Source organism: Ursus americanus, chromosome 4, assembly GCF_024610735.1.
Source record: "Ursus americanus isolate L20-20 chromosome 4, mUrsAme1.1.p, whole genome shotgun sequence".
NCBI classification, from domain to species: domain Eukaryota; kingdom Metazoa; phylum Chordata; class Mammalia; order Carnivora; family Ursidae; genus Ursus; species Ursus americanus.
The window spans coordinates 5,929,927-5,941,518 of record NC_142130.1 but is presented as its reverse complement, the minus strand read 5'-3'; positions in this window follow the sequence as shown (position 1 = coordinate 5,941,518).

Below are 11,592 nucleotides of genomic sequence, written 5' to 3'. Positions count from 1 at the left end.
TGTTCTATTGATCTATGTGTCTATTTTTGTGAGAGTACTATGCTGGTTTTTTGTTGTTGTTGTTGTTGTTTTGGGTTTTTTTTTTGTTTGTTTTTTCCAGAGAGAGTGAGTGAGTGGGAGAGGGAGAGAAAAAATTTTGAGCAGGCTGCATGCCTAGCATTCTTTTTGGAGTCTGATGCAGGACTCCATCTCATGACCCTGAGATCATGATCTGAGCTGAAATCAAGAGTTGAACACTCGGAGCACCTGGGTGGCTCAGCCATTAAGTGTCTGCCTTCGGCTGAGGTCATGATCCTAGAGTTCTGGGATCGAGCCCCACATTGGGCTCCCCACTTGACAGGAAGCCTGCTTCTCCCTCTCACACTCCCCTTGCTTGTGTTCCCTCTCTCTCTCTCTGTCTCTCTCTTTCAAATGAATAAATAAAATCTTAAAAAAAAGAAGAGTTGAACACTTAACCTACTGAGTACCCAGGCATCCCTGTGCCAGTGCTATACTGTTTTGATTACTACAGCTTTGTGGTGTATCTTGAAATCTGGGGTTGTGATACCTCCTGCCTTGTTCTCCTTTCTTAGGATTGCTTTGGCTATTTGGAGTCTTTTGTGGTTCTATCCAAACTTCAGGATTATTTGTTCTAGTTCTGTGAAAAATGTTGTTGGTATTTTGATAGGGATTGAATCTATAGATTGCTTTGGGTAGTATGGACATTTTAACAGTATTAATTCTTCCAAAACATGAGCATGGAATATCTTTCCATTTATTTTTTTTTTTGAGATTTTATTTTTATTTATTTGTCAGAGAGAGAGAGAGAGAGAGCACAAGCAATGGGGAGCAGCAGACTGAGGAAGAAGCAGGCTCCCCACTGAGCAGGGAGCTTGATGTGGGACTTGATCCCAGCACCCTGGGATCATGACCTGAGCTGAAGGCAGATGCTTAACCAATCGAGCCACCCAGGTGTCTCTACCTTTCCATTTATTTGTGTCATCTTCAATTTCTTTCATGAATGTTTCATAATTTTCAGAGTACAGGTCTTTTGCCTCCTTAGTGATGTTCATTTCTAGGTATTTTGTTCTTTTTGGTGGAACTGTAATGGGGATTGTTTCCTTAATTTCTCTTTCTATTACTTCATTATTATTATATAGAAACATTACTGATTCCTCAGTATTAGTTTTGTGTCCTGAAAATTTACTGAATTCATTTATTCTAATAATATTTTTGGTGGAGTCTTTAGGATTTTCAATGTACTGTATCATGTCATCTGAAAATAGTGACAGTTTATCTTCTTCCTTACCCATATAGATGCCTTTTATTAGAAGCACTTTTGTTTTGTAACCTGAGGTGTACTTGCAAAAAGAAAATGCCCTATGATTAGTTATGCTTAAATCTTCTTTCATGTGACACAAATCCATGCTTGTGCACATGCTACTTCTCATGATCTTTCATAGTATTTAGTCTTTCCCCTATTGTACTTGTACCATTTAATAAAAAGAAAACACAATTTTATTATGCATCTCTACTATGAGACTGTGAGCCCTATGAGGGAAGAAAATGTCTCTTATGTACTTATGTATCAATTTCCCAGTTCAATGTCTGGTATTGTAGGTGTTTAACAACAAGAGTATATAGTTGAACAATGAGAGGGAGGATGTCTAAATATAAATGTGATACAGTAGTTACAGTTTGCCACAGGATATTTGTAGAAGCTCTAAGAGGAAAAAAGACATGTCTCATATTTTCTCTGAAGTGCCAAAAAGTCTAAGTGAAAAAATGTAAAGATGTTCTTTGGACCCTACTTCAACTTTTTAATAAATGGATAGGCTCCTAAGGACTCCTAGAGTTGTTGGGGGGGTATTGGGGGAATGATTTTCTATATCGAATTATTTAAAAATTCCTCTAGAAAGTTATTCTTTATTTAAAAACAACTGTATTATTATTTATTTAAAAATTTAAAATACATGGGGCACCTGGGTGGCACAGCGGTTAAGCGTCTGCCTTCGGCTCAGGGCGTGATCCTGGTGTTCTGGGATCGAGCCCCACATCAGGATCCTCTGCTGGGAGCCTGCTTCTTCCCCTCCCACTCCCCCTACTTGTGTTTCCTCTCTCGCTGGCTGTCTCTATCTCTGTCAAATAAAATAAAATCTTAAAAAAAAATTTTAAATACATTATTTAATTTAAATGAATTAAATAAATTTTTAGTAAATATTATATTTAATAAATTTAAATAAAATTTTAAATTTGGTTAAGATGGCGGAGGAGTAGGGATGTCTTTTTCAGTCGGTCTCCTGAGTCGAGCTGGATAGGTACCTGACCAGCCTAAACAACCACGGAATCAGCCTGAGATGCAGGAAGATACACCCGGATCTCTACAAATGAACATCTCCAGTGCTGAGTATTGAGGTACGAAGCACGGAGCCGTGAAACCATGCACAGATATCGGAAGATAAACGGAAGGGGGAGGGAGCTGCCGCGTTTGTGCGCTGGGAAGCAGTAGCCACCTGCATGGGGGAGCAGGCGGGCTCGCGGACCAGCACCCACGAAACAGCAGACTGAGACCATGCGCCAGAAACACGCGCCACTAGGCATCTCGCGGAACTCCGGAATCCCATTGTGCTCACTGGATTCAGACTGAGACCAGGAGCTCCAGGAGCGCGCGGGGCGGCTGGCGCCTAGTGGCATTAGAAACACAAAGGACAGAGACGCACCAGCCCTGGAAGTGAGGGCTGGGACGCTGGGAGTGGGGCGCACATCCCAGGATGCTGCAGGGTTGAGCAGCACCAACAGACACAGAGTTAAAGTGGCCAGAACATCAGTGGAGAACGGGCCGCAATCCCTCTGTTCTGAGACAGAGGCTGAGATTTGGCCTCTGCTGCTCTGACTCTCAGAAGAGGCACAGCAAACCGCCAGGGAAAGCTGCCAGAGAACAAAAGCCTAGAAATACCGGCTCACAGCGAGCCCATCACCATCCACCTTCGCAGGGGACACGGAGACACTACCCAAACAGGGTTGCCTGAGTATCGACACGCAAGCCCCTCCCCCAGAACAGAGAAGGCAGCCTGAAAAATCAAGAAGCCCACAACCCGGGGCGCCTGGGTGGCGCAGTCATTGAGCGCCTGTCTCCGGCTTAGGGCGTGATCCCAGCGTTCCGGAAAGGAGTCCCTCATCGGGCTCCTCCGCTGGGAGCCTGCTTCTAGCTCTCCCACTCCCCTGCTTGTGTTCCCTCTCTTGCTGGTTGGCTCTCTGCCACATAAATAAATAAATAAAATCTTTAAAGAAGAAGCCCACATCCCCAAGATCCCTATAAAACAAGGGGCACGGCCTGGGACCCAGTCAATAATTTGGGCTCTGGACAACCCCGCAACCTCTCCTCATCAGAATGACAAGAAGGAGAAGCCCCCCACCCCCAGCCAAGAAAAGACAGTGAGTGTGTGGCCTCTGCCACAGAAATAATGCATATGGATGTAACCAAATTATCAGAAATGGAATTCAGAGTAACGATGGTCAAAATGATGAGTAGAATTGAAAAAAGTATTAACGAAAAGGTTACTGAGAATATAGAATCCCTAAGGACAGATATGAGAGCAAATCTGACAGAAATTAAAAATTCTATGAGCCAAATGCAGGCAAAACTAGAGGCTCTGATGGCCAGGGTCACCGAAGCAGAAGAACGTATTAGTGAATTGGAGGATGGGTTAATAGAGGAAAAAATGAAAATAGAAGATGGTCTTAAAAAAATCCACGCCCATGAATGTAGCTTAGGGGAGATTACTGACTCAATGAAACGATCCAATGTCAGAATCATCAGCATCCCCGAGGGGGTGGGGAAAAACAGAGGTCTAGAAGAGATATTTGAACAAATTGTAGCTGAAAACTTCCCTAATCTAGCGAGGGAAACAAACATTCGTGTCCAAGAGGCACAGAGGACCCCTCCCAAGCTCAACCACGAAAAACCTACGCCACGTCACGTCATAGTGCAATTCACAAATATTATGTGCAAGGATACAGTATTGAAAGTGGCCAGGGCAAAGAAATTTCTCACGTACCAAGACAAAGGCATCAGAATTACGTCAGACCTGTCTACACAGACCTGGAATGAGAGAAAGGGTTGGGGGGGGGGCATTTTAAAAGCTCTTTCAAAGAAAAATATACAGCCAAGGATCCATTATCCAGCAAGGCTGTCATTCAGAATTGATGGAGAAATAAAGACATTCCAGAATCGCCAGTCATTAACCATTTTTGTAACCGTGAAACCAGCCCTACAGGAGATATTACAAGGGGTTCTATAAAGGTTAAAAGGCCCCAAGAGTGATACAGAACAGAAAGTCACAACTGATACAAACAAAGACTTTACTGGCAACATGGCATCATTAAAATTCTATCTCTTAGTTCTTAGTGTCAATGTAAATGGTTTAAACGCTCCCATAAAGCCACACGGTTGCAGACTGGATAAAAAGAAATGACCCATCCATTTGCTTTCTACAAGAGACTCATTTCGAACCCAAAGATGCATTCAGACTGAGAGTAAGGGGATGGAATACCATCTTTCACGCAAATGGACCTCAATAGAAAGCTGGGTTAGCAATTCTCATATCAGATAGATTGAATTTTAAACTAGAGACTATAGTTAGAGACACAGAAGGGCACTATATTATTCTTAAAGGAAGTATTCAAAAAGTGGATATGACAATTATAAATATATATGCCCCCAACAGGGGAGCAGCAAGATACACAAGCCAACTCTTAACCAGAATAAAGAGACATATACATAAAAATACATTAATAGTAGGGGACCTCAACACTCCACTATCAGAAACAGATAGAACACCCTGGCAAAAACTAAGCAAAGAATCAAAGGCTTTGAATGCCATACTCGACGAGTTGGACCCCATACATACATATATATATATATATATATATATATATATATATATATATATATATATATATATATATATATAGAACACTACACCCCAGAACCAAAGAACACTCATTCTATTCTAATGCCCATGGAACATTCTCAAGAATAGACCATGTTCTGGGACACAAAACAGGTCTCAACTGATAAAAAAAAGATTGAAATTATCCCCTGCATATTCTCAGACCACAACACTCTGAAATTGGAACTCAACCACAAGGAAAATTTGGAAGAAACTCAGACACTTGGACACTAAGAACCATCCTGCTCAGGAATGACTCGATAAACCAGGATATCAAAAATCAATTTAAACAATTTATGGAGACCAACGAGAATGAAAACACAACGGTCCAAAACCTTTGGGATACTGCAAAAGCCATCCTAAGGGGGAAATACATAGCCATCCAAGCCTCACTCAAAAGAATAGAAAAATCTAAATTGCAGTTTTTATATTCTCACCTCAAGAAGCTGGAACAGCAACAGAGGGACAGGCCTAATCCACTCACAAGGAAGCAGTTGACCAAGATGAGAGGAGAAATCAATGAATTAGAAACCAGAAGTACAGTAGAGCAAATCAACAGGACTAGAAGCTGGGTCCTTGAGAAAATCAATAAAATTGATAGACCACTGGCAAGACTTATCCAAGAGAAAAGAGAAAGGACCCAATTTATTAAAATTATGAATGAAAAAGGAGAGGTCACGACCAAGACCAATGAAATTGGAAGGATTATTAGAAACTATTATCAACAGCTATATGCCAAAAAACTAAGCAATCTGGAAGAGATGGAGGCCTTCCTGGAAACCTATAAACTACCAAGACTGAAACAGGAAGAAATTGATTTCTTAAACAGGCAAATAATTATGAAGAGATTGAGTCAGTGATAAACAACCTTCCAAATAACAAAACTCCAGGCCCGGACAGTTTTCCTGGGGAATTCTACCAAACATTCAAAGAAGAAATAATACCTATTCTCCTAAAGCCATTTCAAAAAATAGAAACAGAAGGAAAGCTACCAAACTCATTCTATGAGGCCAATATTACCTTGATCCCCAAACCAGGCAAAGATCCCCATCAAAAAGGAGAATTACAGACCGATTTCCCTAATGAATATGGACGCCAAAATCCTCAATAAGATCTTTGCCAATAGAATCCAACAGTACATTAAAAGGATTATCCATCATGACCAAGTGGGATTCATACCTGTGATGCAAGCGTGGTTCAACATTCGCAAATCGATCAGCGTGATACATCATATCAACAAGAAAAGACTCAGGAACCATATGATTCTCTCAATTGATTCAGAAAAAGCATTTGACAAAATACAGCATCCTTTCCTGATTAAAACCCTTCAGAGTGTAGGAATAGAGGGTACATTTCTCAATCTCATAAAAGCCATCTATGAAAAGCCTACTGCAAATATTATTCTCAATGGGGAAAGGCTGGAAGCCTTTCCCTTAAGATCAGGAACATGACAAGGATGGCCACTCTCGCCACTATTATTCAACATAGTACTAGAAGTCCTTGCAACAGCAATCAGACAACCAAAAGCGATCAAAGGTATCAAAATCGGCAGAGAAGAAGTCAAAATGTCTCTCTTTGCAGATGACATGATACTCTATATGGAAAACCCAAAAGAATCCATGCCCAAACTATTAGAAGTTATAGAGCAATTCAGTAATGTGGCGGGATACAAAATCAATGCTCAGAAATCAGTTGCATTTCTATACACGAATAACGACCTGAAGAAAGAGAAATTAGGGAATCCATCCCATTTACAATAGCACCAAAAACCATACGTTACCTTGGAATTAATTTAACAAGAGCCATAAAGGACCTATTTTCTAGAACCTATAAATCACTCTTGAAAGACATTGAGGAAGACATAAAAAGATGGAAAAATATTCCATGCTCATGGATCGGAAGAATTAACATACTTAAAATGTCCATGCTACCCAGAGCAATCTACACTTTCAATGCTATCCCGATCAAAATACCGAGGACAATTTTCAAATAACTGGAACAAATAGCCCTTAAATTTGTATGGAACCAGATAAGGCCCCGAATCTCTAAGGAACTGTTGAAAAGGAAAAACAACGCTGGGGGCATCACAATGCCAGATTTCAAGCTGTACTACACAGCTGTGATCACAAAGACAGCATGGTACTGGCACAAAACCAGACACATAGACCAATGGAACAAAATAGAGAACCCAGAAATGGACCCTCGGCTCTTTGGGCAACTAATCTTTGATAAAGCAGGAAAAAACTTCCAGTGGAAAAAAGTCTCTTCAATAAATGGTGCTGGGAAAATTGGACAGCTACCTGCAAAAGAATGAAACTTGACCACTCTCTCACACCATACACAAAAATAAACTCCAAATCGATGAAAGACCTGGATGTGAGACAGGAATCCATCAAAATTCTAGAGGAGAACATAGGAAGCAACCTCTGTGACATCGGCCAAAGCAACGTTTTTCATGACACATCTCCAAAGGCAAGAGAAACAAAAGATAAAATGAACTTGTGGGACTTCATCAAGATAAAAAGCTTCTGCACAGCCAAGGAAACAGTCACAAAAACTAAGAGGTGGCCCACGGAATGGGAGAATATATTTGCAAATGATGCTACAGATAAAAGACTGGTATCCAAGATCTACAAAGAACTTCTCAAACTCAATACGCGAGAAACAAATAAACAAATCAATAAATGGGCAGAAGATATGAACAGACACTTTTCCAATGAAGACATACAAATGGCTAACAGAAACATGAAAAGATGTTCGAAATCATTAGCCATCAGGGAAATTCAAATCAAAACCACACTGAGATACCACCTTACGTCAGTTAGAATGGCAAAAATTGACAAGGCAAGAAACAACAATTGTTGGAGAGAATGTGGACAAAGGGGATCCCTCCTACATCGTTGGTGGGAATGCAAGTTGTTACAGCCACTCTGGAAAACAGTGTGGAGGTCCCTTAAAAAGTTAAAAATTGAGCTGCCCTATGATCCAGCCATTGCACTACTGGGTGTTTACCCCAAAGATACAGACATAGGGAAGAGAAGGGCCATATGCACCCCAATTTTCATAGCAGCAATGTCCACAATAGCTAAATCGTGGAAGGAGCCGAGATGCCCTTCAACAGATGACTGGTTTAAGAAGTTGTGGTCCATATATACAATGGAATATTACTCAGCTATCAGAGAGAACGAATTCTCAACATTTGCTGCAACATGGACGGCACTGGAGGAGATAATGCTAAGTGAAATAAGTCAAGCAGAGAAAGACAACTATCATATGATTTCTCTCATCTATGGAAGATAAGAACTAGGATGATCGGTAGGGGAAGAAAGGAATAAAGAAAGGGTGGGTAATCAGAAGGGGGAATGAAACATGTGAGACTATGGACTCTGAGAAACAAACTGAGGGCCTCAGAGGGGAGGGGGGTGGGGGAATGGGATAGACCAGTGATGGGTAGTAAGGAGGGCACGTATTGCATGGTGCACTGGGTGTTATACTCAACTAATGAATCATCGAGCTTTACATTGGAAACCGGGGATGTACTGTATGGTGACTAACATAATATAATAAAAAAAAACCCACCCCCTCCCCTCTGAGGCCCTCAGTTTGTTTCTCAGAGTCCATAGTCTCTCATGCTTAAATTTATTTTTAAATAAAAATACAGGCACATACACAAAAATTTAGTTCAAAAGGAGGTATGAAGCAAACACCTCCTTTACAGTCTTGTTCCTCAGGCACCAAATTCTCCTCACCTGAATACACTCCTCTTATCAGTTTCTGGATCTCCTTCAGGAGATAGTCTATACATTTACATGAAAGGTAGTTACACTCAGCTACTCGCATTGCTTTCTTCACTCAACAGTATATCTTGGATGTCAACTATACTTCAAAAATAATAATAAGTCCCAAAATATAATATATCTTGGAGATATTATACCATGTTACATATAGAACTACTTCACATTCTGTTAGATTGAAGACAGTATTCCATTGCATGACTGAACCATAGTTTGTTTAACTAGTCTTCTATTCATAGGAACTGACATTTTCCTCAGTGTTTTGCTATTACAGCAATACTGCAATGAATATTCATATACTTTCATCATTTCCCACGTGTGTGAGAATATCTGGACTGAGTACCTTAGAAGTTGGATTGCTGGGCTACAGTGTGTATGTCTTCTAAATTTTGATCACAGTTGCCTGATTGTCCTGTATAGAGCTTATAACATTTATTCTCCCACAGGCAAGCATGAGAGAAGCCATTGCACTGTCCTCAACCACACAGTGGTTATCAAACTGCTTAATCTTTGTTATTTGGATGGGTTAAAAATGAGATACCATCATAGGGTTATTCTACCTTTATCTTTTTATGAATGAATTCATGCCCTTATGTTTAAGAATCTTTTCTGCATGTTGTCTATATCCTTTTGCTTATTATCTTATTGGGATATTGTTCTGTTCTCTTACTGTTCATGGAGTTTTATGTATAATAAGGAAACAAACACTGTTTAATTGGCAGATGATTGAGACTTCCTAAATTACTATGGGAAAATAACTGAAAAGTCCTAAAGATAGAAATACAGGATTAGTAGGTAACAAAAAAGCAACTTGGGCTAGTGAAAAGGGTGGTGGATAGGAAATTTTTATTTTTTACCATCAAAGTTATTATCCTCAACATGCCACTCCTGATTCCCAACCTTTGTTTTCTTCATCTGCAGATCAGGTCATTGAATTAGTAAAGACATTTCAGTATTAAGATGGCCTTTCATTTAGGACTTGGGAGGGAGTTCGAGGAGAACCAGTCCAAGTGACTAATATAACTCCTGGGTAAATATATTTACTGATTTACAATGCTGAGCACCTCCTATACAGAAAAAAAAAAAAGCCTTAATCTGTTCTCTGTGGTTCTGGTGTTAGCTCTTCTTTTACTGTAAGCAGGACTGCCCTGCCCCCACTTCTCCTTGGGAATCTGTAGCTGCTTGCAATAAAAAGAAAAGCAGGTCTGTATCCCAAACTTGTGTTTATGCCAGTCCCTATACCCACTTGTTTCTGATTTGTCTCTGTATTTTTGCTTGGTTTTCTATAAGATCGTCTTTGGAAAGTGAAGGAAGTGAGACCATGTGGAATTTAGATGCAATAAAAGCAATAGAAAAGAATTTATGATTTTGTCATGACTAAGCAGCTTGTCTTAAACAAACCTTCCCACCAAAAATAACCATAAAATCTGGACAGAATACCATACCTTGAAAGCACTGGAAAACAGTCAACACAGGGGACTTCAGGGGTTACAATTCCAAGAAGGGAAGGACAAGGAAACAAGTTCTACATTCACCTCGAGTGATTTTTTCCTGAGGATGTTTGACAGTTCCCTGGGTGGGGGCAGTATGGGGATATGGAGGCATGTGGGAAAGAATGGTGGAAAGGAAGAATAAAGTCTCAGCAGAAAGCAGGAATTTCACTGATTTGAGAAGATAAAGGGTTTGGTGTTTGTGGCCACTAGAGAAGCTAGAGTTTGAGAATGAAGTCCCGGAGAGAGGAGAACCATAGAGAAGTGAGGCTAAAATATGATGTGGTATCCCTTCAAGGCATTTATTGATTTCTAATCCATTAAATGCAAGATAAGATTTCGAGAACTCTAGCAGAAAGCAAAACTGGGAGTCTAAAGATCTGAGGAGAGGTTTCAGGAGCACGGGGTTCAAGGAGCGCAGAAATAGGAAGCCAGGGTACGCTGAAGTGGAGGGGCCCTGAAAACAGTCCAGGCTAATAGATGAGACTCAGAAGACTTTCCTGGAGTATGAGTCACATTCCAGGAATAAAGGCAACACTGGCCTAGGCTATTTTTATACTTAAATTATAGTCCTTAAATGAAATCAAAATTTTCAGCCTCATTTTCTCTACCGCTACAAGAAAACTTAACTTTTGTTGATTTACTATACCTGTTGTCTTTACAATTTTTGAAATATAATGTTTAGCTTCAGTTAAAAAAATTGCATGCTAAGAAACAGGACAAATGATCAAGTACCAGGGAAAGAAATAAACAACAGATACATTCCTATAGGTGCTTAAGGTTTTTGGTCAGCAGTACAATGAATACTTTTGGGGAAAAAATTATTTTTTTTTATGTTCAACATCTCTGATCATCAGGGACAATGTAAATCAAAATCGCAATGAGATATCACCTCACATCTGTCAGAATGGCTAAAATAAAAAACACAAGAAACAAGTGTTGGCAAGGATGTGAAGAAAATGGAACCCTTGTGTACTATTGTTGGGAATGCAAACTTGTGCAGCCACTGTGGAAGACAGTATGGAGGTTCCTCAAAAAATTAAAAATAGAAATACCATAAGATCTAGTAATTCCACTACTGGATATTTAACGAGGGGAAACAAAAATACTAACTCGAAAAGATATGCACATCCCTATGTTTATTGCAGCATTATTTACGACAGCTTAGACATGGAAGCAAGCCAAGTGACCAACAACAGACAAATGGATAAGGAAAATACACACAATGGAATATTACACAGCCACAGAAAAGGGTGCGGTCTTGCCATTGAGACAACTTGGATGGACCCTAGAGGGTATTTCTCTAAGTGAAATATGTTAGAGAAAGACACAATGCCATATGATTCCACTTACATTCCACTTGTAAGTGGTATTTTA